Source organism: Garra rufa, unplaced genomic scaffold (genome assembly GCF_049309525.1).
Source record: "Garra rufa unplaced genomic scaffold, GarRuf1.0 hap1_unplaced_002, whole genome shotgun sequence".
NCBI lineage: Eukaryota > Metazoa > Chordata > Actinopteri > Cypriniformes > Cyprinidae > Garra > Garra rufa.
Window position 1 is genome coordinate 8,270,013 of NW_027394277.1, and position 25,000 is coordinate 8,295,012.

Here is a 25,000-nt window from a genome sequence, read left to right on the forward strand (position 1 = left end):
TCCTTAGTTCCTCTCTGACATCTGACTGAATAGCTCATTATGCGGCTCATTATGCAGGTCTTTGTCTTCTCAGGTGTAAATCACAGCATTATTCATGATCATTCACGCCTTCTCGCATACAGCCATTCTAAACAAAAAGTGTCTTCAAAAATTTAAATCTATATACTGTTTTGTGAAAACAAGTTAACTAGATGATTTTCACATCATTTGATAGAAAAAAACTTAGCCTACAACATTCAGTTTTCAAAAGTTCTGAACTCCAATGTTCTGTATGTGTTTCAAGACCTTATTTCAGTGACTTCAAAAATTTAGTTTTTCACTAAGCACGCATAAACGTTGTTTTCTCAAAAACTCAAAAATGTACATTCATGCTGCTTACATATTTTTGTAGTCCACTTTGTGCTGATTACAATGTGTTTAGATTTACAATATTAATATGTTTTTAACATATTGAAAAAAGCACAAATGTCAAGGCATGTCAAAACTTCTTCAGGGCCCCAAAACACCCTCAGACCCCAGAGGGTTAAATAGATTTGGTTTATTTACAAGGTTCACATAAAAGACTTTAAAACAACACGATAAAACGAGGTAAACGCTGTTAAAAGAATACAGTTCATTTGTCCATACCCTAAAAACAGTCCAAGAATCCCAGTGTGTTGATAAGTCCAATGTGAGTGTCCACCGGTGTATATACAATCCACAGAAAGTGTAATCCAAAGTTTGCAGGTAGTGAATGGAAAGGTGAGCTCTAAAATTAGCAACTCCTCAATCCAACAGTTTGGTGACTGTCCTTTGTTTGTCATGCTGCTCTCTTATACAGTTGTACTTCCTGCTTCCTGTCATGTGTCTAGTCACATGGCAGGCCAACCATCCATTTTTTAAAGACACACACTCACTTAAAATGTTAAGAGTAATAAAATGGCCTAAAAAACATGTAAAACACTTAAAACTCTATAATACATTTAAATGATTGTAATAAATAGAGCGGTAAAACACGTCTTTCTAAAAGCCAGCATATTATATAAATAGTGAAGAAAAGGCAAAAGCTTACAGCACCTGGTATTCCCAGGCGGTCTCCCATCCAAGTACTAAGCAGGCCCGACGCTGCTTAGCTTCCGAGATCAGACGAGATCGGGCGCTCTCAGCGCGGTATGGCCGTAAGCGAGGGCTGCTCCAAAAAGTGGGCCATTTAAAGATCAGCCTCCGTAAAAGCCAGCATATTATATAAATAGTGAAGAAAAGGCAAAAGCTTACAGCACCTGGTATTGCCAGGCGGTCTCCCATCCAAGTGTAACAATCGGCCTTATCAGCCGAGTTACAAGACTAAAATGGGGTCAGATTTAACTGTGAGAGATGACTAGTGGTTAAAAGAATGAGACATAAAAGAAGATTGGTTTAAATAGATTTGGTTTATTTACAAGGTTCACATAAAAGACTTTAAAACAACACGATAAAACGAGGTAAACGCTGTTAAAAGAATACAGTTCATTTGTCCATACCCTAAAAACAGTCCAAGAATCCCAGTGTGTTGATAAGTCCAATGTGAGTGTCCACCGGTGTATATACAATCCACAGAAAGTGTAATCCAAAGTTTGCAGGTGGTGAATGGAAAGGTGAGCTCTAAAATTAGCAACCTCTCAATCCAACAGTTTGGTGACTGTCCTTTGTTTGTCATGCTGCTCTCTTATACAGTTGTACTTCCTGCTTCCTGTCATGTGTCTAGTCACATGGCAGGCCAACCATCCATTTTTTAAAGACACACACTCACTTAAAATGTTAAGAGTAATAAAATGGCCTAAAAAACATGTAAAACACTTAAAACTCTATAATACATTTAAATGATTGTAATAAATAGAGCGGTAAAACACGTCTTTCTAAAAGCCAGCATATTATATAAATAGTGAAGAAAAGGCAAATGCTTACAGCACCTGGTATTCCCAGGCGGTCTCCCATCCAAGTACTAAGCAGGCCCGACGCTGCTTAGCTTCCGAGATCAGACGAGATCGGGCGCTCTCAGCGCGGTATGGCCGTAAGCGAGGGCTGCTCCAAAAAGTGGGCTATTTAAAGATCAGCCTCCGTAAAAGCCAGCATATTATATAAATAGTGAAGAAAAGGCAAAAGCTTACAGCACCTGGTATTCCCAGGCGGTCTCCCATCCAAGTGTAACAATCGGCCTTATCAGCCGAGTTACAAGACTAAAATGGGATCAGATTTAACTGTGAGAGATGACTAGTGGTTAAAAGAATGAGACATAAAAGAAGATTGGTTTAAATAGATTTGGTTTATTTACAAGGTTCACATAAAAGACTTTAAAACAACACGATAAAACGAGGTAAACGCTGTTAAAAGCATACAGTTCATTTGTCCATACCCTAAAAACAGTCCAAGAATCCCAGTGTGTTGATAAGTCCAATGTGAGTGTCCACCGGTGTATATACAATCCACAGAAAGTGTAATCCAAAGTTTGCAGGTGGTGAATGGAAAGGTGAGCTCTAAAATTAGCAACTCCTCAATCCAACAGTTTGGTGACTGTCCTTTGTTTGTCATGCTGCTCTCTTATACAGTTGTACTTCCTGCTTCCTGTCATGTGTCTAGTCACATGGCAGGCCAACCATCCATTTTTTAAAGACACACACTCACTTAAAATGTTAAGAGTAATAAAATGGCCTAAAAAACATGTAAAACACTTAAAACTCTATAATACATTTAAATGATTGTAATAAATAGAGCGGTAAAACACGTCTTTCTAAAAGCCAGCATATTATATAAATAGTGAAGAAAAGGCAAAAGCTTACAGCACCTGGTATTCCCAGGCGGTCTCCCATCCAAGTACTAAGCAGGCCCGACGCTGCTTAGCTTCCGAGATCAGACGAGATCGGGCGCTCTCAGCGCGGTATGGCTGTAAGCGTGGGCTGCTCCAAAAAGTGGGCTATTTAAAGATCAGCCTCCGTAAAAGCCAGCATATTATATAAATAGTGAAGAAAAGGCAAAAGCTTACAGCACCTGGTATTCCCAGGCGGTCTCCCATCCAAGTGTAACAATCGGCCTTATCAGCCGAGTTACAAGACTAAAATGGGATCAGATTTAACTGTGAGAGATGACTAGTGGTTAAAAGAATGAGACATAAAAGAAGATTGGTTTAAATAGATTTGGTTTATTTACAAGGTTCACATAAAAGACTTTAAAACAACACGATAAAACGAGGTAAACGCTGTTAAAAGAATACAGTTCATTTGTCCATACCCTAAAAACAGTCCAAGAATCCCAGTGTGTTGATAAGTCCAATGTGAGTGTCCACCGGTGTATATACAATCCACAGAAAGTGTAATCCAAAGTTTGCAGGTGGTGAATGGAAAGGTGAGCTCTAAAATGAGCAACTCCTCAATCCAACAGTTTGGTGACTGTCCTTTGTTTGTCATGCTGCTCTCTTATACAGTTGTACTTCCTGCTTCCTGTCATGTGTCTAGTCACATGGCAGGCCAACCATCCATTTTTTAAAGACACACACTCACTTAAAATGTTAAGAGTAATAAAATGGCCTAAAAAACATGTAAAACACTTAAAACTCTATAATACATTTAAATGATTGTAATAAATAGAGCGGTAAAACACGTCTTTCTAAAAGCCAGCATATTATATAAATAGTGAAGAAAAGGCAAAAGCTTACAGCACCTGGTATTCCCAGGCGGTCTCCCATCCAAGTACTAAGCAGGCCCGACGCTGCTTAGCTTCCGAGATCAGACGAGATCGGGCGCTCTCATCGCGGTATGGCCGTAAGCGAGGGCTGCTCCAAAAAGTGGGCTATTTAAAGATCAGCCTCCGTAAAAGCCAGCATATTATATAAATAGTGAAGAAAAGGCAAAAGCTTACAGCACCTGGTATTCCCAGGCGGTCTCCCATCCAAGTACTAAGCAGGCCCGACGCTGCTTAGCTTCCGAGATCAGACGAGATCGGGCGCTCTCAGCGCGGTATGGCCGTAAGCGAGGGCTGCTCCAAAAAGTGGGCTATTTAAAGATCAGCCTCCGTAAAAGCCAGCATATTATATAAATAGTGAAGAAAAGGCAAAAGCTTACAGCACCTGGTATTCCCAGGCGGTCTCCCATCCAAGTACTAAGCAGGCCCGACGCTGCTTAGCTTCCGAGATCAGACGAGATCGGGCGCTCTCAGCGCGGTATGGCCGTAAGCGAGGGCTGCTCCAAAAAGTGGGCTATTTAAAGATCAGCCTCCGTAAAAGCCAGCATATTATATAAATAGTGAAGAAAAGGCAAAAGCTTACAGCACCTGGTATTCCCAGGCGGTCTCCCATCCAAGTGTAACAATCGGCCTTATCAGCCGAGTTACAAGACTAAAATGGGATCAGATTTAACTGTGAGAGATGACTAGTGGTTAAAAGAATGAGACATAAAAGAAGATTGGTTTAAATAGATTTGGTTTATTTACAAGGTTCACATAAAAGACTTTAAAACAACACGATAAAACGAGGTAAACGCTGTTAAAAGAATACAGTTCATTTGTCCATACCCTAAAAACAGTCCAAGAATCCCAGTGTGTTGATAAGTCCAATGTGAGTGTCCACCGGTGTATATACAATCCACAGAAAGTGTAATCCAAAGTTTGCAGGTGGTGAATGGAAAGGTGAGCTCTAAAATTAGCAACTCCTCAATCCAACAGTTTGGTGACTGTCCTTTGTTTGTCATGCTGCTCTCTTATACAGTTGTACTTCCTGCTTCCTGTCATGTGTCTAGTCACATGGCAGGCCAACCATCCATTTTTTAAAGACACACACTCACTTAAAATGTTAAGAGTAATAAAATGGCCTAAAAAACATGTAAAACACTTAAAACTCTATAATACATTTAAATGATTGTAATAAATAGAGCGGTAAAACACGTCTTTCTAAAAGCCAGCATATTATATAAATAGTGAAGAAAAGGCAAAAGCTTACAGCACCTGGTATTCCCAGGCGGTCTCCCATCCAAGTACTAAGCAGGCCCGACGCTGCTTAGCTTCCGAGATCAGACGAGATCGGGCGCTCTCAGCGCGGTATGGCCGTAAGCGAGGGCTGCTCCAAAAAGTGGGCTATTTAAAGATCAGCCTCCGTAAAAGCCAGCATATTATATAAATAGTGAAGAAAAGGCAAAAGCTTACAGCACCTGGTATTCCCAGGCGGTCTCCCATCCAAGTACTAAGCAGGCCCGACGCTGCTTAGCTTCCGAGATCAGACGAGATCGGGCGCTCTCAGCGCGGTATGGCCGTAAGCGAGGGCTGCTCCAAAAAGTGGGCTATTTAAAGATCAGCCTCCGTAAAAGCCAGCATATTATATAAATAGTGAAGAAAAGGCAAAAGCTTACAGCACCTGGTATTCCCAGGCGGTCTCCCATCCAAGTACTAAGCAGGCCCGACGCTGCTTAGCTTCCGAGATCAGACGAGATCGGGCGCTCTCAGCGCGGTATGGCCGTAAGCGAGGGCTGCTCCAAAAAGTGGGCTATTTAAAGATCAGCCTCCGTAAAAGCCAGCATATTATATAAATAGTGAAGAAAAGGCAAAAGCTTACAGCACCTGGTATTCCCAGGCGGTCTCCCATCCAAGTGTAACAATCGGCCTTATCAGCCGAGTTACAAGACTAAAATGGGATCAGATTTAACTGTGAGAGATGACTAGTGGTTAAAAGAATGAGACATAAAAGAAGATTGGTTTAAATAGATTTGGTTTATTTACAAGGTTCACATAAAAGACTTTAAAACAACACGATAAAACGAGGTAAACGCTGTTAAAAGAATACAGTTCATTTGTCCATACCCTAAAAACAGTCCAAGAATCCCAGTGTGTTGATAAGTCCAATGTGAGTGTCCACCGGTGTATATACAATCCACAGAAAGTGTAATCCAAAGTTTGCAGGTGGTGAATGGAAAGGTGAGCTCTAAAATTAGCAACTCCTCAATCCAACAGTTTGGTGACTGTCCTTTGTTTGTCATGCTGCTCTCTTATACAGTTGTACTTCCTGCTTCCTGTCATGTGTCTAGTCACATGGCAGGCCAACCATCCATTTTTTAAAGACACACACTCACTTAAAATGTTAAGAGTAATAAAATGGCCTAAAAAACATGTAAAACACTTAAAACTCTATAATACATTTAAATGATTGTAATAAATAGAGCGGTAAAACACGTCTTTCTAAAAGCCAGCATATTATATAAATAGTGAAGAAAAGGCAAAAGCTTACAGCACCTGGTATTCCCAGGCGGTCTCCCATCCAAGTACTAAGCAGGCCCGACGCTGCTTAGCTTCCGAGATCAGACGAGATCGGGCGCTCTCAGCGCGGTATGGCCGTAAGCGAGGGCTGCTGCAAAAAGTGGGCTATTTAAAGATCAGCCTCCGTAAAAGCCAGCATATTATATAAATAGTGAAGAAAAGGCAAAAGCTTACAGCACCTGGTATTCCCAGGCGGTCTCCCATCCAAGTACTAAGCAGGCCCGACGCTGCTTAGCTTCCGAGATCAGACGAGATCGGGCGCTCTCAGCGCGGTATGGCCGTAAGCGAGGGCTGCTCCAAAAAGTGGGCTATTTAAAGATCAGCCTCCGTAAAAGCCAGCATATTATATAAATAGTGAAGAAAAGGCAAAAGCTTACAGCACCTGGTATTCCCAGGCGGTCTCCCATCCAAGTACTAAGCAGGCCCGACGCTGCTTAGCTTCCGAGATCAGACGAGATCGGGCGCTCTCAGCGCGGTATGGCCGTAAGCGAGGGCTGCTCCAAAAAGTGGGCTATTTAAAGATCAGCCTCCGTAAAAGCCAGCATATTATATAAATAGTGAAGAAAAGGCAAAAGCTTACAGCACCTGGTATTCCCAGGAGGTCTCCCATCCAAGTACTAAGCAGGCCCGACGCTGCTTAGCTTCCGAGATCAGACGAGATCGGGCGCTCTTTTTTTTTCTTTTTTTTTTTTTTTCCTTTATTTAAAAAAATTAAAATTTTGTTACATTTCAGAGATTCACAAGTTTTCCTTAGGTGTTACAACATTTGTGTTTAACATATTTTACATATTTCCCCATAACCACTTTATTGTATGGTCTTTGAATTCAATCATAGGGTTTCCCTTCACCAATATTTCAATAAAAACCTCCTCCTTCTCATGTGATAAAAGATAGTTCTGTATCAAGTTTACAACAATATCCATCCTGTTTTTAAACATAATCCATACATCCACCTTTTTTCCATCATATTTTGCCATGTTCCTCCTTAACCAAATTACATATTTTGCCACTGTTACACATATATTAAAAACATACATTTTACAATCTTCCATACCAAATAGAAACATTTTTTCCCATTTCTTTTGTTCCTCCACATATTTCTTTCCCAAAAGCAGTTTTGCGATTTTTTTTAACTTTCTCATAAAATCTTCCAATTTTTCACAATAGAAAAACAAATGCCGTAAACCTTCCCCTTCTTTTCTGCATACTTTACATATATCATCTTGTTCAAGTCCTATTTTACACAGTCTCATTTCAGTTAAAATACAATTGTGTCTCAATAAGTAGTTAAAATTTTCTAAAACTGGTTCAATATACTTTAATCTTACATTTCCCCATATTTCCTTTTCATTCAAATCATCATACCTTTCTTTCCAGTAGCTGAGTGCTACTGGTTTCGTAAAAGCCCTTGACCTAAAAACCACATACAAATTTTTCACTGTACATTCTTTCAATTTGATTTTTTCCCCAGCAGTCTTTTTAAGATATACCTCCGGCAATTCATTCTCATCACCTGTCTCATTATTGTCAATTTTTTCAATCCATTCCTTTGGTATTGCTTTTTTCAACTCTTCATATTGTTTCTGTAATCTTGTTTTATACACTCTTTTAAAATCATCCGCCACAGCATCCACAATAACTTGTAATGGTAAATATCCTTTTATCACTTCATATAATACATCTTTTACCTGTCTTATGCCTCCATCCCACCATTCCTTATAGTATACTACATTCCCCTCATTTACAATATTTGGGTTTAAGAAAAGAGGCTGTTCTAAAATCTGAGCTCTTCCTTTTGGTAAAATCTGTACATTTTCTAAAAATTCACCCCATGTCTCTAAAACCTCCATATAAAACCTTGGTATTCCTGCTGTCATCCAATTTTTAACCTTCATCCATAAAACATTACACCCCATTTTAAAAAGACCACATTTTTCCAGAAAGTATTCCATCACACATTTCCAAATTACTTCCTTCCTTGTTTCCAAAAAATGTTGAACATTTTTAATTCTTAAAGATTTCATTCTTAAAAAAGTGTCTAAAAGCCCCAAACCTCCTTCCTTAATATCTCCAATCAATGTTTGATATGCAATCTTGGCTCTCCCCTTTCCCCATAAAAACTTTAAAACCCCTTCTTTGATTTTCTTATAATACCCTTGAGGCAATGGGGTTACTGCCAACACATACCAAACTTTAGAAAGCAATAAAGCATTAATAATTAAAACTTTCCCCTTCAAAGTCAAATTTCTGGTCTGCCAAAATCTTAATCTTTTCTCAATTCCAATTAAAACTCCCTCCCAATTCAAATTATCTGTCTTATTAAAATCCATCCCTACCCAAATTCCTAAAATTTTAATCATCTCCTTTTCTTCTTTGAATGGTATGTGTTGTGATATTTCTTGTACATTTCCAATCCTCATACACACACTTTTCCCCACATTCACTTTTGCTCCTGAACCATTACAATAGCGCTCTAAGATCCCCATTGCCTCTTTAATACTCTGAATGTCTTCAACCAACAAAGTAGTATCGTCCGCGTATTGATACACCGGTTCTCTTTTTTCATTTTTCTCAATTTGTATTGCTTTTATGTTTCTGTCTGCCTTTATAGCCAAACCTAAAGGTTCAGCTACCAGCGTGTATAATAAGGCAGACAATGGACATCCTTGTCTTATCGACCTTGTTGGCTGAAAACATTCAGTTAAAAAACCATTACATTTTATACAAGTTAAAACATCCTTATAAAAAATTCGTATCCATTTTCTAAATTTTTCCCCAAACCCGAAACCTTTAAGAACCTCCAATAAAAACTCATGTTCTACTCTGTCAAACGCCTTCTCCAGATCTAAGCTAATTAAAAAAACCCCTTTATCTTTCTCTTTCATATAATATATTGTGTCTCTTATACTTTTAACCACATCTGCTATGTCTTTTCCTTGCACCCCATATGCTTGTGTTGTTTTAATAATCTTGGGTAAAATACTTTTTAATCTATTGGCTAAAACCTTTGCTAAAATTTTAAAATCTGTATTCAGCATTGTTATTGGTCTAAAATTCTTGAGATCTTTTGAATCACCTCTTCTTTTGTATATAATTTTTATCATTCCTATTTTCATTGTTTCACTCAATATCCCTTTCTTAAAAATTTCTTCATAAACCTCTTTTAAAATCGGTACTAATAGCTCTTTAAATTCCTTATAGAATTCATTTGTTAGACCGTCTACCCCTGGACTTTTCCTTGTCGATAATTGTTGGATTGCAATCTCTATTTCTTCTGCTTTAATATCCTCATCACAGAATTTCTTGTCTTCTTTATTTACCTTTGTTTGGATTTGTTTTATTAAAAATTCTTCATCTTCTCTTTTTATTCCTTGTTTTTTAAACAAGTCCATATAAAATTGCCTAACTGTTTTTAAAATTCCTTCCGTTTCCGTCTCTAAATTGCCATCTTTGTTTAAAACCTCTTTTATTAGATCTGCTTTTTGTCTGTTTCTTTCCAGATTAAAGAAAAATTGTGTACATCTTTCTCCCTCTACGGCATACTTTGCTTTACTTCTTACTATTGCACCTTTACACTTTTCTTCTTCCATTAATTTTAGCTTATCTTGTAACATTACTATTTCCTCCATATTCCCTTTCCCCATCTTCTCCGCCTCTTTTCTTAGCTCATTTTCTAGCTTCTTCCTTAACAGTTGTTCTTTTTGTCTTTTGATTTTTTGAAAAAATTGACTATACTCCATTGAGCTTTTCTTTATCTCCCACTTAACATTATCCCACCAAATTACTTTATCTTCCTTATACATATCATTTTTTAGATTTCCTTTTACCACCTTTTTAATTCTGTCCTTAAAATCATCACTTTTTAAAACCTCCGCATTTAAAATCCATACCCCTCTTCCTCTTTCCACTTTTGTAAAATCTATTGTCAAATGCAATAAAGAATGATCACTCAACCCTACAACTTCATAAAATACATCCTTTATCATACCTTCCATTTCCTTCATACATAGAACATAATCTATTCTACTTTGTTTTAGCTCTTTTAAAACCATCTGTCTTCTAGAAAAAGTTCTTCTTGTTCTGTTTCTTTCCCTCCAAACATCAATCAATTGGCAATCCTCCATCATCTTTTTCAATTCTTCTCTACCTTTATCTATTCTAAAAACCATGTTACTTGCCAAGTCTAATTCCGTAAAAACAGTATTAAAATCTCCAATCAAAATACCCTTTTCCCATATTCTTACATTGTCAGATATTTTACTAAAAAACCTTTTCTTTTCTTTCTCTTCATTTGGGGCGTGAATGTTATAAATAATTAAATTCTCTTCTCCTTTTTCTATTTTCACTGCTAAGCTTTTCCCCATTTTATCATCATATATCACTTGTTCTTTTCCTCCTATTCTTCTACTGGTTAAAATAGCTACACCACTTCCCACATTTTCTTCTCCATTATTAAAATACATATTCCCATCCCATTTTGTTTGGAACCTTTTCATACTTTCATTTTTCCAATTTGTTTCTTGCAACACAATCACATCAATTCCTTTACATAATACACACATCATCTCAAATTTTTCCATATTCATCAAACCTCTAGCATTCCATGATATCAGTTTTAAAAACATTGAAAAAAGGTGAAAAAAAAATTGAGTAGATAATTAATGTGTAAAAGAATTAATAATATATTCAAAAAAAGGGGGGGGGGGCTAATCTTCTTCCTCCTCCTCCTCCTCCATTAACACCTGAAAACTATTGACCCATTTAGAATTTTCTGCATCCTTATTCTGTTCTTTTCTTCTCTTTCTCTTTGCACCTTCAATATTGGGTTTTACCTTAATAGTCCTTCTTCTTACTACTTCTTTTCCGTCCCTCCATCTGTCTGTCTTTTCCAGTTCTTTATTTTCCTCCCATGCACCTATTGTTTGCTCTTCCTTGCTTTTTAGTTCTTGAATCTCCATTGCCTCTAAAGTTCTCTGTGTTAATTCCAGCGGTGTCCATATCTCTTCCCTCTCTCCTTTCTGAAAGGTCCCCAACTCCTCTTGGTTTTCTCTTTCTTTAATTTGCTCCAAGTCACCTTTTGTTTGCTCTTCCTTGCTTTTTGGTTCTTTATTCTCCATTGTCTCGAAAGTTCTCTGTGTTATTTCCAAAGGTGTCCATATATTTTCCATTTCCCCTTCCTGAGAGTTCTCAATTACCTCTTGATTTTCTACGTTGGCTTCTTTATTTGTTTCCTTTTCTGTCCCAGCCTCTTCCTCATTTTCCACTTCCTCAATTTCTGTTTCTTTCAACATTTGCCTTCCTTCATTGAAAATTTCTTCATTATGTAATACGTTCTCCCCCTCCATCCAACACTCGCATCTTACCAGCACTCTTCTGCAATCCGGGCACTTTATTGCCTCACAATCTCTTGCGAAGTGTCCTTGCTCCTCGCACTGAAAACACTTGAATTCCGGACAGTCTTTGAACATATGCCCTGGACTCATACACAACCGACAGGTTTTCACCTGCCGATCGTGTAAAATCCGGCAATATTGTGTTCCTTCCTCCGTGTTAAATTTTGTGCTATATGGGAGCGACACCACTTCCTTCGGGAATTTAACCCTTAGGTACCTCGTACCGTCTGCAATTTCTGTGCCCGGATACATCCTCCTTCTAATATCAGATGCTGGTGTTACTCCCCAATCTTTTAATTTATCAAGAATCTCTGAATCTTCAATGTAGGCCGGCAAATGTATGAAGGAAACCACATATTCTCTATCCTGCAAATGTCTTATTTTGCACATTTTTCCTTTTATCTTTAATTCATCATCCAAGTCCTTGCAATCCTCTTTACTCCTCAGTGTTATTTCATATTCCTTTGTTTGCCTAGGTCTTACTGCCAGTATCTTACCTCCTCCAATTCTTTCATTCACTGCTTTTATAATATCCTCCGCTCTTGCATCTCTCAACTCCACCATATCCACAATCACTGTTGCCTCTTTGGAGTACTTCTTTTTGTAATCCGTTCGTTTCTGTCCATCTCGTTGTCTTATTTCCCGTCCATTTTCTGTTTCGTCTCGTCTTTCTCCAGGCATATACACGTCTTCACCTTGTAATCTGTCCGTTCTTGAAGCCATAATCACTACAAAAACTTCCCAGACAGCACAATGCTGCTGGGAAGCTTAGCCACTAACAAACCAAACCAAACAAATAAAAAACAAAACAGAGTGAGCCTTTCTCACCCACTGCAGCCGAACACTTCCTGTTTTACCAGCAACTCACTAGCGCCCCCAGGGTGGTATGGCCGTAAGCGAGGGCTGCTCCAAAAAGTGGGCTATTTAAAGATCAGCCTCCGTAAAAGCCAGCATATTATATAAATAGTGAAGAAAAGGCAAAAGCTTACAGCACCTGGTATTCCCAGGCGGTCTCCCATCCAAGTGTAACAATCGGCCTTATCAGCCGAGTTACAAGACTAAAATGGGATCAGATTTAACTGTGAGAGATGACTAGTGGTTAAAAGAATGAGACATAAAAGAAGATTGGTTTAAATAGATTTGGTTTATTTACAAGGTTCACATAAAAGACTTTAAAACAACACGATAAAAGGAGGTAAACGCTGTTAAAAGAATACAGTTCATTTGTCCATACCCTAAAAACAGTCCAAGAATCCCAGTGTGTTGATAAGTCCAATGTGAGTGTCCACCGGTGTATATACAATCCACAGAAAGTGTAATCCAAAGTTTGCAGGTGGTGAATGGAAAGGTGAGCTCTAAAATTAGCAACTCCTCAATCCAACAGTTTGGTGACTGTCCTTTGTTTGTCATGCTGCTCTCTTATACAGTTGTACTTCCTGCTTCCTGTCATGTGTCTAGTCACATGGCAGGCCAACCATCCATTTTTTAAAGACACACACTCACTTAAAATGTTAAGAGTAATAAAATGGCCTAAAAAACATGTAAAACACTTAAAACTCTATAATACATTTAAATGATTGTAATAAATAGAGCGGTAAAACACGTCTTTCTAAAAGCCAGCATATTATATAAATAGTGAAGAAAAGGCAAAAGCTTACAGCACCTGGTATTCCCAGGCGGTCTCCCATCCAAGTACTAAGCAGGCCCGACGCTGCTTAGCTTCCGAGATCAGACGAGATCGGGCGCTCTCAGCGCGGTATGGCCGTAAGCGAGGGCTGCTCCAAAAAGTGGGCTATTTAAAGATCAGCCTCCGTAAAAGCCAGCATATTATATAAATAGTGAAGAAAAGGCAAAAGCTTACAGCACCTGGTATTCCCAGGCGGTCTCCCATCCAAGTGTAACAATCGGCCTTATCAGCCGAGTTACAAGACTAAAATGGGATCAGATTTAACTGTGAGAGATGACTAGTGGTTAAAAGAATGAGACATAAAAGAAGATTGGTTTAAATAGATTTGGTTTATTTACAAGGTTCACATAAAAGACTTTAAAACAACACGATAAAACGAGGTAAACGCTGTTAAAAGCATACAGTTCATTTGTCCATACCCTAAAAACAGTCCAAGAATCCCAGTGTGTTGATAAGTCCAATGTGAGTGTCCACCGGTGTATATACAATCCACAGAAAGTGTAATCCAAAGTTTGCAGGTGGTGAATGGAAAGGTGAGCTCTAAAATTAGCAACTCCTCAATCCAACAGTTTGGTGACTGTCCTTTGTTTGTCATGCTGCTCTCTTATACAGTTGTACTTCCTGCTTCCTGTCATGTGTCTAGTCACATGGCAGGCCAACCATCCATTTTTTAAAGACACACACTCACTTAAAATGTTAAGAGTAATAAAATGGCCTAAAAAACATGTAAAACACTTAAAACTCTATAATACATTTAAATGATTGTAATAAATAGAGCGGTAAAACACGTCTTTCTAAAAGCCAGCATATTATATAAATAGTGAAGAAAAGGCAAAAGCTTACAGCACCTGGTATTCCCAGGCGGTCTCCCATCCAAGTACTAAGCAGGTCCGACGCTGCTTAGCTTCCGAGATCAGACGAGATCGGGCGCTCTCAGCGCGGTATGGCCGTAAGCGAGGGCTGCTCCAAAAAGTGGGCTATTTAAAGATCAGCCTCCGTAAAAGCCAGCATATTATATAAATAGTGAAGAAAAGGCAAAAGCTTACAGCACCTGGTATTCCCAGGCGGTCTCCCATCCAAGTACTAAGCAGGCCCGACGCTGCTTAGCTTCCGAGATCAGACGAGATCGGGCGCTCTCAGCGCGGTATGGCCGTAAGCGAGGGCTGCTCCAAAAAGTGGGCTATTTAAAGATCAGCCTCCGTAAAAGCCAGCATATTATATAAATAGTGAAGAAAAGGCAAAAGCTTACAGCACCTGGTATTCCCAGGCGGTCTCCCATCCAAGTGTAACAATCGGCCTTATCAGCCGAGTTACAAGACTAAAATGGGGTCAGATTTAACTGTGAGAGATGACTAGTGGTTAAAAGAATGAGACATAAAAGAAGATTGGTTTAAATAGATTTGGTTTATTTACAAGGTTCACATAAAAGACTTTAAAACAACACGATAAAACGAGGTAAACGCTGTTAAAAGAATACAGTTCATTTGTCCATACCCTAAAAACAGTCCAAGAATCCCAGTGTGTTGATAAGTCCAATGTGAGTGTCCACCGGTGTATATACAATCCACAGAAAGTGTAATCCAAAGTTTGCAGGTGGTGAATGGAAAGGTGAGCTCTAAAATTAGCAACTCCTCAATCCAACAGTTTGGTGACTGTCCTTTGTTTGTCATGCTGCTCTCTTATACAGTTGTACTTCCTGCTTCCTGTCATGTGTCTAGTCACATGACAGGCCAACCATCCATTTATTAAAGACACATACACTTAAAATGTTAAGAGTAATAAAATGGCCTAAAAAACATGTAAAACACTTAAAACTCTATAATACATGTAAATGATTGTAATAAATAGAGCGGTAAAACACGTCTTTCTAAAAGCCAGCATATTATATAAATAGTGAAGAAAAGGCAAAAGCTTACAGCACCTGGAATTCCCAGGCGGTCTCCCATCCAAGTACTAACCAGGCCCAACGCTGCTTAGCTTCCGAGATCAGACGAGATCAGGCGCTCTCAGTGCGGTATGGCCATAAGCGAGGGCTGCTCCAAAAAGTGGGCTATTTAAAGATCAGCCTCCGTAAAAGCCAGCATATTATATAAATAGTGAAGAAAAGGCAAAAGCTTACAGCACCTGGTATTCCCAGGCGGTCTCCCATCCAAGTACTAAGCAGGCCCGACGCTGCTTAGCTTCCGAGATCAGACGAGATCGGGCGCTCTCAGCGCGGTATGGCCGTAAGCGAGGGCTGCTGCAAAAAGTGGGCTATTTAAAGATCAGCCTCCGTAAAAGCCAGCATATTATATAAATAGTGAAGAAAAGGCAAAAGCTTACAGCACCTGGTATTCCCAGGCGGTCTCCCATCCAAGTACTAAGCAGGCCCGACGCTGCTTAGCTTCCGAGATCAGACGAGATCGGGCGCTCTCAGCGCGGTATGGCCGTAAGCGAGGGCTGCTCCAAAAAGTGGGCTATTTAAAGATCAGCCTCCGTAAAAGCCAGCATATTATATAAATAGTGAAGAAAAGGCAAAAGCTTACAGCACCTGGTATTCCCAGGCGGTCTCCCATCCAAGTACTAAGCAGGCCCGACGCTGCTTAGCTTCCGAGATCAGACGAGATCGGGCGCTCTCAGCGCGGTATGGCCGTAAGCGAGGGCTGCTCCAAAAAGTGGGCTATTTAAAGATCAGCCTCCGTAAAAGCCAGCATATTATATAAATAGTGAAGAAAAGGCAAAAGCTTACAGCACCTGGTATTCCCAGGAGGTCTCCCATCCAAGTACTAAGCAGGCCCGACGCTGCTTAGCTTCCGAGATCAGACGAGATCGGGCGCTCTTTTTTTTTCTTTTTTTTTTTTTTTCCTTTATTTAAAAAAATTAAAATTTTGTTACATTTCAGAGATTCACAAGTTTTCCTTAGGTGTTACAACATTTGTGTTTAACATATTTTACATATTTCCCCATAACCACTTTATTGTATGGTCTTTGAATTCAATCATAGGGTTTCCCTTCACCAATATTTCAATAAAAACCTCCTCCTTCTCATGTGATAAAAGATAGTTCTGTATCAAGTTTACAACAATATCCATCCTGTTTTTAAACATAATCCATACATCCACCTTTTTTCCATCATATTTTGCCATGTTCCTCCTTAACCAAATTACATATTTTGCCACTGTTACACATATATTAAAAACATACATTTTACAATCTTCCATACCAAATAGAAACATTTTTTCCCATTTCTTTTGTTCCTCCACATATTTCTTTCCCAAAAGCAGTTTTGCGATTTTTTTTAACTTTCTCATAAAATCTTCCAATTTTTCACAATAGAAAAACAAATGCCGTAAACCTTCCCCTTCTTTTCTGCATACTTTACATATATCATCTTGTTCAAGTCCTATTTTACACAGTCTCATTTCAGTTAAAATACAATTGTGTCTCAATAAGTAGTTAAAATTTTCTAAAACTGGTTCAATATACTTTAATCTTACATTTCCCCATATTTCCTTTTCATTCAAATCATCATACCTTTCTTTCCAGTAGCTGAGTGCTACTGGTTTCGTAAAAGCCCTTGACCTAAAAACCACATACAAATTTTTCACTGTACATTCTTTCAATTTGATTTTTTCCCCAGCAGTCTTTTTAAGATATACCTCCGGCAATTCATTCTCATCACCTGTCTCATTATTGTCAATTTTTTCAATCCATTCCTTTGGTATTGCTTTTTTCAACTCTTCATATTGTTTCTGTAATCTTGTTTTATACACTCTTTTAAAATCATCCGCCACAGCATCCACAATAACTTGTAATGGTAAATATCCTTTTATCACTTCATATAATACATCTTTTACCTGTCTTATGCCTCCATCCCACCATTCCTTATAGTATACTACATTCCCCTCATTTACAATATTTGGGTTTAAGAAAAGAGGCTGTTCTAAAATCTGAGCTCTTCCTTTTGGTAAAATCTGTACATTTTCTAAAAATTCACCCCATGTCTCTAAAACCTCCATATAAAACCTTGGTATTCCTGCTGTCATCCAATTTTTAACCTTCATCCATAAAACATTACACCCCATTTTAAAAAGACCACATTTTTCCAGAAAGTATTCCATCACACATTTCCAAATTACTTCCTTCCTTGTTTCCAAAAAATGTTGAACATTTTTAATTCTTAAAGATTTCATTCTTAAAAAAGTGTCTAAAAGCCCCAAACCTCCTTCCTTAATATCTCCAATCAATGTTTGATATGCAATCTTGGCTCTCCCCTTTCCCCATAAAAACTTTAAAACCCCTTCTTTGATTTTCTTATAATACCCTTGAGGCAATGGGGTTACTGCCAACACATACCAAACTTTAGAAAGCAATAAAGCATTAATAATTAAAACTTTCCCCTTCAAAGTCAAATTTCTGGTCTGCCAAAATCTTAATCTTTTCTCAATTCCAATTAAAACTCCCTCCCAATTCAAATTATCTGTCTTATTAAAATCCATCCCTACCCAAATTCCTAAAATTTTAATCATCTCCTTTTCTTCTTTGAATGGTATGTGTTGTGATATTTCTTGTACATTTCCAATCCTCATACACACACTTTTCCCCACATTCACTTTTGCTCCTGAACCATTACAATAGCGCTCTAAGATCCCCATTGCCTCTTTAATACTCTGAATGTCTTCAACCAACAAAGTAGTATCGTCCGCGTATTGATACACCGGTTCTCTTTTTTCATTTTTCTCAATTTGTATTGCTTTTATGTTTCTGTCTGCCTTTATAGCCAAACCTAAAGGTTCAGCTACCAGCGTGTATAATAAGGCAGACAATGGACATCCTTGTCTTATCGACCTTGTTGGCTGAAAACATTCAGTTAAAAAACCATTACATTTTATACAAGTTAAAACATCCTTATAAAAAATTCGTATCCATTTTCTAAATTTTTCCCCAAACCCGAAACCTTTAAGAACCTCCAATAAAAACTCATGTTCTACTCTGTCAAACGCCTTCTCCAGATCTAAGCTAATTAAAAAAACCCCTTTATCTTTCTCTTTCATATAATATATTGTGTCTCTTATACTTTTAACCACATCTGCTATGTCTTTTCCTTGCACCCCATATGCTTGTGTTGTTTTAATAATCTTGGGTAAAATACTTTTTAATCTATTGGCTAAAACCTTTGCTAAAATTTTAAAATCTGTATTCAGCATTGTTATTGGTCTAAAATTCTTGAGATCTTTTGAATCACCTCTTCTTTTGTATATAATTTTTATCATTCCTATTTTCATTGTTTCACTCAATATCCCTTTCTTAAAAATTTCTTCATAAACCTCTTTTAAAATCGGTACTAATAGCTCTTTAAATTCCTTATAGAATTCATTTGTTAGACCGTCTACCCCTGGACTTTTCCTTGTCGATAATTGTTGGATTGCAATCTCTATTTCTTCTGCTTTAATATCCTCATCACAGAATTTCTTGTCTTCTTTATTTACCTTTGTTTGGATTTGTTTTATTAAAAATTCTTCATCTTCTCTTTTTATTCCTTGTTTTTTAAACAAGTCCATATAAAATTGCCTAACTGTTTTTAAAATTCCTTCCGTTTCCGTCTCTAAATTGCCATCTTTGTTTAAAACCTCTTTTATTAGATCTGCTTTTTGTCTGTTTCTTTCCAGATTAAAGAAAAATTGTGTACATCTTTCTCCCTCTACGGCATACTTTGCTTTACTTCTTACTATTGCACCTTTACACTTTTCTTCTTCCATTAATTTTAGCTTATCTTGTAACATTACTATTTCCTCCATATTCCCTTTCCCCATCTTCTCCGCCTCTTTTCTTAGCTCATTTTCTAGCTTCTTCCTTAACAGTTGTTCTTTTTGTCTTTTGATTTTTTGAAAAAATTGACTATACTCCATTGAGCTTTTCTTTATCTCCCACTTAACATTATCCCACCAAATTACTTTATCTTCCTTATACATATCATTTTTTAGATTTCCTTTTACCACCTTTTTAATTCTGTCCTTAAAATCATCACTTTTTAAAACCTCCGCATTTAAAATCCATACCCCTCTTCCTCTTTCCACTTTTGTAAAATCTATTGTCAAATGCAATAAAGAATGATCACTCAACCCTACAACTTCATAAAATACATCCTTTATCATACCTTCCATTTCCTTCATACATAGAACATAATCTATTCTACTTTGTTTTAGCTCTTTTAAAACCATCTGTCTTCTAGAAAAAGTTCTTCTTGTTCTGTTTCTTTCCCTCCAAACATCAATCAATTGGCAATCCTCCATCATCTTTTTCAATTCTTCTCTACCTTTATCTATTCTAAAAACCATGTTACTTGCCAAGTCTAATTCCGTAAAAACAGTATTAAAATCTCCAATCAAAATACCCTTTTCCCATATTCTTACATTGTCAGATATTTTACTAAAAAACCTTTTCTTTTCTTTCTCTTCATTTGGGGCGTGAATGTTATAAATAATTAAATTCTCTTCTCCTTTTTCTATTTTCACTGCTAAGCTTTTCCCCATTTTATCATCATATATCACTTGTTCTTTTCCTCCTATTCTTCTACTGGTTAAAATAGCTACACCACTTCCCACATTTTCTTCTCCATTATTAAAATACATATTCCCATCCCATTTTGTTTGGAACCTTTTCATACTTTCATTTTTCCAATTTGTTTCTTGCAACACAATCACATCAATTCCTTTACATAATACACACATCATCTCAAATTTTTCCATATTCATCAAACCTCTAGCATTCCATGATATCAGTTTTAAAAACATTGAAAAAAGGTGAAAAAAAAATTGAGTAGATAATTAATGTGTAAAAGAATTAATAATATATTCAAAAAAAGGGGGGGGGGGGCTAATCTTCTTCCTCCTCCTCCTCCTCCATTAACACCTGAAAACTATTGACCCATTTAGAATTTTCTGCATCCTTATTCTGTTCTTTTCTTCTCTTTCTCTTTGCACCTTCAATATTGGGTTTTACCTTAATAGTCCTTCTTCTTACTACTTCTTTTCCGTCCCTCCATCTGTCTGTCTTTTCCAGTTCTTTATTTTCCTCCCATGCACCTATTGTTTCCTCTTCCTTGCTTTTTAGTTCTTGAATCTCCATTGCCTCTAAAGTTCTCTGTGTTAATTCCAGCGGTGTCCATATCTCTTCCCTCTCTCCTTTCTGAAAGGTCCCCAACTCCTCTTGGTTTTCTCTTTCTTTAATTTGCTCCAAGTCACCTTTTGTTTGCTCTTCCTTGCTTTTTGGTTCTTTATTCTCCATTGTCTCGAAAGTTCTCTGTGTTATTTCCAAAGGTGTCCATATATTTTCCATTTCCCCTTCCTGAGAGTTCTCAATTACCTCTTGATTTTCTACGTTGGCTTCTTTATTTGTTTCCTTTTCTGTCCCAGCCTCTTCCTCATTTTCCACTTCCTCAATTTCTGTTTCTTTCAACATTTGCCTTCCTTCATTGAAAATTTCTTCATTATGTAATACGTTCTCCCCCTCCATCCAACACTCGCATCTTACCAGCACTCTTCTGCAATCCGGGCACTTTATTGCCTCACAATCTCTTGCGAAGTGTCCTTGCTCCTCGCACTGAAAACACTTGAATTCCGGACAGTCTTTGAACATATGCCCTGGACTCATACACAACCGACAGGTTTTCACCTGCCGATCGTGTAAAATCCGGCAATATTGTGTTCCTTCCTCCGTGTTAAATTTTGTGCTATATGGGAGCGACACCACTTCCTTCGGGAATTTAACCCTTAGGTACCTCGTACCGTCTGCAATTTCTGTGCCCGGATACATCCTCCTTCTAATATCAGATGCTGGTGTTACTCCCCAATCTTTTAATTTATCAAGAATCTCTGAATCTTCAATGTAGGCCGGCAAATGTATGAAGGAAACCACATATTCTCTATCCTGCAAATGTCTTATTTTGCACATTTTTCCTTTTATCTTTAATTCATCATCCAAGTCCTTGCAATCCTCTTTACTCCTCAGTGTTATTTCATATTCCTTTGTTTGCCTAGGTCTTACTGCCAGTATCTTACCTCCTCCAATTCTTTCATTCACTGCTTTTATAATATCCTCCGCTCTTGCATCTCTCAACTCCACCATATCCACAATCACTGTTGCCTCTTTGGAGTACTTCTTTTTGTAATCCGTTCGTTTCTGTCCATCTCGTTGTCTTATTTCCCGTCCATTTTCTGTTTCGTCTCGTCTTTCTCCAGGCATATACACGTCTTCACCTTGTAATCTGTCCGTTCTTGAAGCCATAATCACTACAAAAACTTCCCAGACAGCACAATGCTGCTGGGAAGCTTAGCCACTAACAAACCAAACCAAACAAATAAAAAACAAAACAGAGTGAGCCTTTCTCACCCACTGCAGCCGAACACTTCCTGTTTTACCAGCAACTCACTAGCGCCCCCAGGGTGGTATGGCCGTAAGCGAGGGCTGCTCCAAAAAGTGGGCTATTTAAAGATCAGCCTCCGTAAAAGCCAGCATATTATATAAATAGTGAAGAAAAGGCAAAAGCTTACAGCACCTGGTATTCCCAGGCGGTCTCCCATCCAAGTGTAACAATCGGCCTTATCAGCCGAGTTACAAGACTAAAATGGGATCAGATTTAACTGTGAGAGATGACTAGTGGTTAAAAGAATGAGACATAAAAGAAGATTGGTTTAAATAGATTTGGTTTATTTACAAGGTTCACATAAAAGACTTTAAAACAACACGATAAAAGGAGGTAAACGCTGTTAAAAGAATACAGTTCATTTGTCCATACCCTAAAAACAGTCCAAGAATCCCAGTGTGTTGATAAGTCCAATGTGAGTGTCCACCGGTGTATATACAATCCACAGAAAGTGTAATCCAAAGTTTGCAGGTGGTGAATGGAAAGGTGAGCTCTAAAATTAGCAACTCCTCAATCCAACAGTTTGGTGACTGTCCTTTGTTTGTCATGCTGCTCTCTTATACAGTTGTACTTCCTGCTTCCTGTCATGTGTCTAGTCACATGGCAGGCCAACCATCCATTTTTTAAAGACACACACTCACTTAAAATGTTAAGAGTAATAAAATGGCCTAAAAAACATGTAAAACACTTAAAACTCTATAATACATTTAAATGATTGTAATAAATAGAGCGGTAAAACACGTCTTTCTAAAAGCCAGCATATTATATAAATAGTGAAGAAAAGGCAAAAGCTTACAGCACCTGGTATTCCCAGGCGGTCTCCCATCCAAGTACTAAGCAGGCCCGACGCTGCTTAGCTTCCGAGATCAGACGAGATCGGGCGCTCTCAGCGCGGTATGGCCGTAAGCGAGGGCTGCTCCAAAAAGTGGGCTATTTAAAGATCAGCCTCCGTAAAAGCCAGCATATTATATAAATAGTGAAGAAAAGGCAAAAGCTTACAGCACCTGGTATTCCCAGGCGGTCTCCCATCCAAGTGTAACAATCGGCCTTATCAGCCGAGTTACAAGACTAAAATGGGATCAGATTTAACTGTGAGAGATGACTAGTGGTTAAAAGAATGAGACATAAAAGAAGATTGGTTTAAATAGATTTGGTTTATTTACAAGGTTCACATAAAAGACTTTAAAACAACACGATAAAACGAGGTAAACGCTGTTAAAAGCATACAGTTCATTTGTCCATACCCTAAAAACAGTCCAAGAATCCCAGTGTGTTGATAAGTCCAATGTGAGTGTCCACCGGTGTATATACAATCCACAGAAAGTGTAATCCAAAGTTTGCAGGTGGTGAATGGAAAGGTGAGCTCTAAAATTAGCAACTCCTCAATCCAACAGTTTGGTGACTGTCCTTTGTTTGTCATGCTGCTCTCTTATACAGTTGTACTTCCTGCTTCCTGTCATGTGTCTAGTCACATGGCAGGCCAACCATCCATTTTTTAAAGACACACACTCACTTAAAATGTTAAGAGTAATAAAATGGCCTAAAAAACATGTAAAACACTTAAAACTCTATAATACATTTAAATGATTGTAATAAATAGAGCGGTAAAACACGTCTTTCTAAAAGCCAGCATATTATATAAATAGTGAAGAAAAGGCAAAAGCTTACAGCACCTGGTATTCCCAGGCGGTCTCCCATCCAAGTACTAAGCAGGTCCGACGCTGCTTAGCTTCCGAGATCAGACGAGATCGGGCGCTCTCAGCGCGGTATGGCCGTAAGCGAGGGCTGCTCCAAAAAGTGGGCTATTTAAAGATCAGCCTCCGTAAAAGCCAGCATATTATATAAATAGTGAAGAAAAGGCAAAAGCTTACAGCACCTGGTATTCCCAGGCGGTCTCCCATCCAAGTACTAAGCAGGCCCGACGCTGCTTAGCTTCCGAGATCAGACGAGATCGGGCGCTCTCAGCGCGGTATGGCCGTAAGCGAGGGCTGCTCCAAAAAGTGGGCTATTTAAAGATCAGCCTCCGTAAAAGCCAGCATATTATATAAATAGTGAAGAAAAGGCAAAAGCTTACAGCACCTGGTATTCCCAGGCGGTCTCCCATCCAAGTGTAACAATCGGCCTTATCAGCCGAGTTACAAGACTAAAATGGGGTCAGATTTAACTGTGAGAGATGACTAGTGGTTAAAAGAATGAGACATAAAAGAAGATTGGTTTAAATAGATTTGGTTTATTTACAAGGTTCACATAAAAGACTTTAAAACAACACGATAAAACGAGGTAAACGCTGTTAAAAGAATACAGTTCATTTGTCCATACCCTAAAAACAGTCCAAGAATCCCAGTGTGTTGATAAGTCCAATGTGAGTGTCCACCGGTGTATATACAATCCACAGAAAGTGTAATCCAAAGTTTGCAGGTGGTGAATGGAAAGGTGAGCTCTAAAATGAGCAACTCCTCAATCCAACAGTTTGGTGACTGTCCTTTGTTTGTCATGCTGTTCTCTTATACAGTTGTACTTCCTGCTTCCTGTCATGTGTCTAGTCACATGGCAGGCCAACCATCCATTTTTTAAAGACACACACTCACTTAAAATGTTAAGAGTAATAAAATGGCCTAAAAAACATGTAAAACACTTAAAACTCTATAATACATTTAAATGATTGTAATAAATAGAGCGGTAAAACACGTCTTTCTAAAAGCCAGCATATTATATAAATAGTGAAGAAAAGGCAAAAGCTTACAGCACCTGGTATTCCCAGGCGGTCTCCCATCCAAGTACTAAGCAGGCCCGACGCTGCTTAGCTTCCGAGATCAGACGAGATCGGGCGCTCTCAGCGCGGTATGGCCGTAAGCGAGGGCTGCTCCAAAAAGTGGGCTATTTAAAGATCAGCCTCCGTAAAAGCCAGCATATTATATAAATAGTGAAGAAAAGGCAAAAGCTTACAGCACCTGGTATTCCCAGGCGGTCTCCCATCCAAGTACTAAGCAGGCCCGACGCTGCTTAGCTTCCGAGATCAGACGAGATCGGGCGCTCTCAGCGCGGTATGGCCGTAAGCGAGGGCTGCTCCAAAAAGTGGGCTATTTAAAGATCAGCCTCCGTAAAAGCCAGCATATTATATAAATAGTGAAGAAAAGGCAAAAGCTTACAGCACCTGGTATTCCCAGGCGGTCTCCCATCCAAGTGTAACAATCGGCCTTATCAGCCGAGTTACAAGACTAAAATGGGATCAGATTTAACTGTGAGAGATGACTAGTGGTTAAA

At 38.5% G+C, this 25,000-nt stretch overlaps 24 non-coding genes across 24 annotated transcripts; all 24 read right to left on the reverse strand.

Annotated features, from left to right (window-relative positions):
- Window positions 1-1,044: 1,044 nt before the first annotated feature.
- Window positions 1,045-1,163, reverse strand: LOC141305993 (5S ribosomal RNA). The gene has a single exon (XR_012344953.1). It is a non-coding gene; the product is annotated as a 5S ribosomal RNA (ribosomal RNA).
- A 753-nt stretch (window positions 1,164-1,916) lies between these two features.
- Window positions 1,917-2,035, reverse strand: LOC141306604 (5S ribosomal RNA). The gene has a single exon (XR_012345563.1). It is a non-coding gene; the product is annotated as a 5S ribosomal RNA (ribosomal RNA).
- Window positions 2,036-2,788: 753 nt separating this feature from the next.
- Window positions 2,789-2,907, reverse strand: LOC141306556 (5S ribosomal RNA). The gene has a single exon (XR_012345514.1). It is a non-coding gene; the product is annotated as a 5S ribosomal RNA (ribosomal RNA).
- Window positions 2,908-3,660: 753 nt separating this feature from the next.
- LOC141307226 (5S ribosomal RNA) lies at window positions 3,661-3,779 on the reverse strand. The gene has a single exon (XR_012346181.1). It is a non-coding gene; the product is annotated as a 5S ribosomal RNA (ribosomal RNA).
- An 84-nt stretch (window positions 3,780-3,863) lies between these two features.
- On the reverse strand, window positions 3,864-3,982 carry LOC141305995 (5S ribosomal RNA). Its single transcript, XR_012344955.1, has one exon. It is a non-coding gene; the product is annotated as a 5S ribosomal RNA (ribosomal RNA).
- Window positions 3,983-4,066: 84 nt separating this feature from the next.
- Window positions 4,067-4,185, reverse strand: LOC141305996 (5S ribosomal RNA). The gene has a single exon (XR_012344956.1). It is a non-coding gene; the product is annotated as a 5S ribosomal RNA (ribosomal RNA).
- Window positions 4,186-4,938: 753 nt separating this feature from the next.
- LOC141305997 (5S ribosomal RNA) lies at window positions 4,939-5,057 on the reverse strand. Its single transcript, XR_012344958.1, has one exon. It is a non-coding gene; the product is annotated as a 5S ribosomal RNA (ribosomal RNA).
- An 84-nt stretch (window positions 5,058-5,141) lies between these two features.
- Window positions 5,142-5,260, reverse strand: LOC141305998 (5S ribosomal RNA). Its single transcript, XR_012344959.1, has one exon. It is a non-coding gene; the product is annotated as a 5S ribosomal RNA (ribosomal RNA).
- Window positions 5,261-5,344: 84 nt separating this feature from the next.
- LOC141305999 (5S ribosomal RNA) lies at window positions 5,345-5,463 on the reverse strand. The gene has a single exon (XR_012344960.1). It is a non-coding gene; the product is annotated as a 5S ribosomal RNA (ribosomal RNA).
- Window positions 5,464-6,216: 753 nt separating this feature from the next.
- Window positions 6,217-6,335, reverse strand: LOC141306001 (5S ribosomal RNA). The gene has a single exon (XR_012344962.1). It is a non-coding gene; the product is annotated as a 5S ribosomal RNA (ribosomal RNA).
- Window positions 6,336-6,419: 84 nt separating this feature from the next.
- On the reverse strand, window positions 6,420-6,538 carry LOC141306003 (5S ribosomal RNA). The gene has a single exon (XR_012344963.1). It is a non-coding gene; the product is annotated as a 5S ribosomal RNA (ribosomal RNA).
- Window positions 6,539-6,622: 84 nt separating this feature from the next.
- On the reverse strand, window positions 6,623-6,741 carry LOC141306004 (5S ribosomal RNA). The gene has a single exon (XR_012344964.1). It is a non-coding gene; the product is annotated as a 5S ribosomal RNA (ribosomal RNA).
- Window positions 6,742-13,296: 6,555 nt separating this feature from the next.
- Window positions 13,297-13,415, reverse strand: LOC141306005 (5S ribosomal RNA). Its single transcript, XR_012344965.1, has one exon. It is a non-coding gene; the product is annotated as a 5S ribosomal RNA (ribosomal RNA).
- A 753-nt stretch (window positions 13,416-14,168) lies between these two features.
- On the reverse strand, window positions 14,169-14,287 carry LOC141306948 (5S ribosomal RNA). Its single transcript, XR_012345905.1, has one exon. It is a non-coding gene; the product is annotated as a 5S ribosomal RNA (ribosomal RNA).
- An 84-nt stretch (window positions 14,288-14,371) lies between these two features.
- LOC141306006 (5S ribosomal RNA) lies at window positions 14,372-14,490 on the reverse strand. The gene has a single exon (XR_012344966.1). It is a non-coding gene; the product is annotated as a 5S ribosomal RNA (ribosomal RNA).
- Window positions 14,491-15,241: 751 nt separating this feature from the next.
- Window positions 15,242-15,360, reverse strand: LOC141307108 (5S ribosomal RNA). Its single transcript, XR_012346063.1, has one exon. It is a non-coding gene; the product is annotated as a 5S ribosomal RNA (ribosomal RNA).
- An 84-nt stretch (window positions 15,361-15,444) lies between these two features.
- Window positions 15,445-15,563, reverse strand: LOC141306008 (5S ribosomal RNA). Its single transcript, XR_012344969.1, has one exon. It is a non-coding gene; the product is annotated as a 5S ribosomal RNA (ribosomal RNA).
- Window positions 15,564-15,647: 84 nt separating this feature from the next.
- On the reverse strand, window positions 15,648-15,766 carry LOC141306009 (5S ribosomal RNA). Its single transcript, XR_012344970.1, has one exon. It is a non-coding gene; the product is annotated as a 5S ribosomal RNA (ribosomal RNA).
- Window positions 15,767-15,850: 84 nt separating this feature from the next.
- On the reverse strand, window positions 15,851-15,969 carry LOC141306010 (5S ribosomal RNA). Its single transcript, XR_012344971.1, has one exon. It is a non-coding gene; the product is annotated as a 5S ribosomal RNA (ribosomal RNA).
- A 6,556-nt stretch (window positions 15,970-22,525) lies between these two features.
- LOC141306011 (5S ribosomal RNA) lies at window positions 22,526-22,644 on the reverse strand. The gene has a single exon (XR_012344972.1). It is a non-coding gene; the product is annotated as a 5S ribosomal RNA (ribosomal RNA).
- Window positions 22,645-23,397: 753 nt separating this feature from the next.
- Window positions 23,398-23,516, reverse strand: LOC141306949 (5S ribosomal RNA). Its single transcript, XR_012345906.1, has one exon. It is a non-coding gene; the product is annotated as a 5S ribosomal RNA (ribosomal RNA).
- Window positions 23,517-23,600: 84 nt separating this feature from the next.
- LOC141306012 (5S ribosomal RNA) lies at window positions 23,601-23,719 on the reverse strand. The gene has a single exon (XR_012344973.1). It is a non-coding gene; the product is annotated as a 5S ribosomal RNA (ribosomal RNA).
- A 753-nt stretch (window positions 23,720-24,472) lies between these two features.
- LOC141306014 (5S ribosomal RNA) lies at window positions 24,473-24,591 on the reverse strand. The gene has a single exon (XR_012344974.1). It is a non-coding gene; the product is annotated as a 5S ribosomal RNA (ribosomal RNA).
- An 84-nt stretch (window positions 24,592-24,675) lies between these two features.
- On the reverse strand, window positions 24,676-24,794 carry LOC141306015 (5S ribosomal RNA). The gene has a single exon (XR_012344975.1). It is a non-coding gene; the product is annotated as a 5S ribosomal RNA (ribosomal RNA).
- Between the last annotated feature and the right edge of the window lie 206 nt (window positions 24,795-25,000).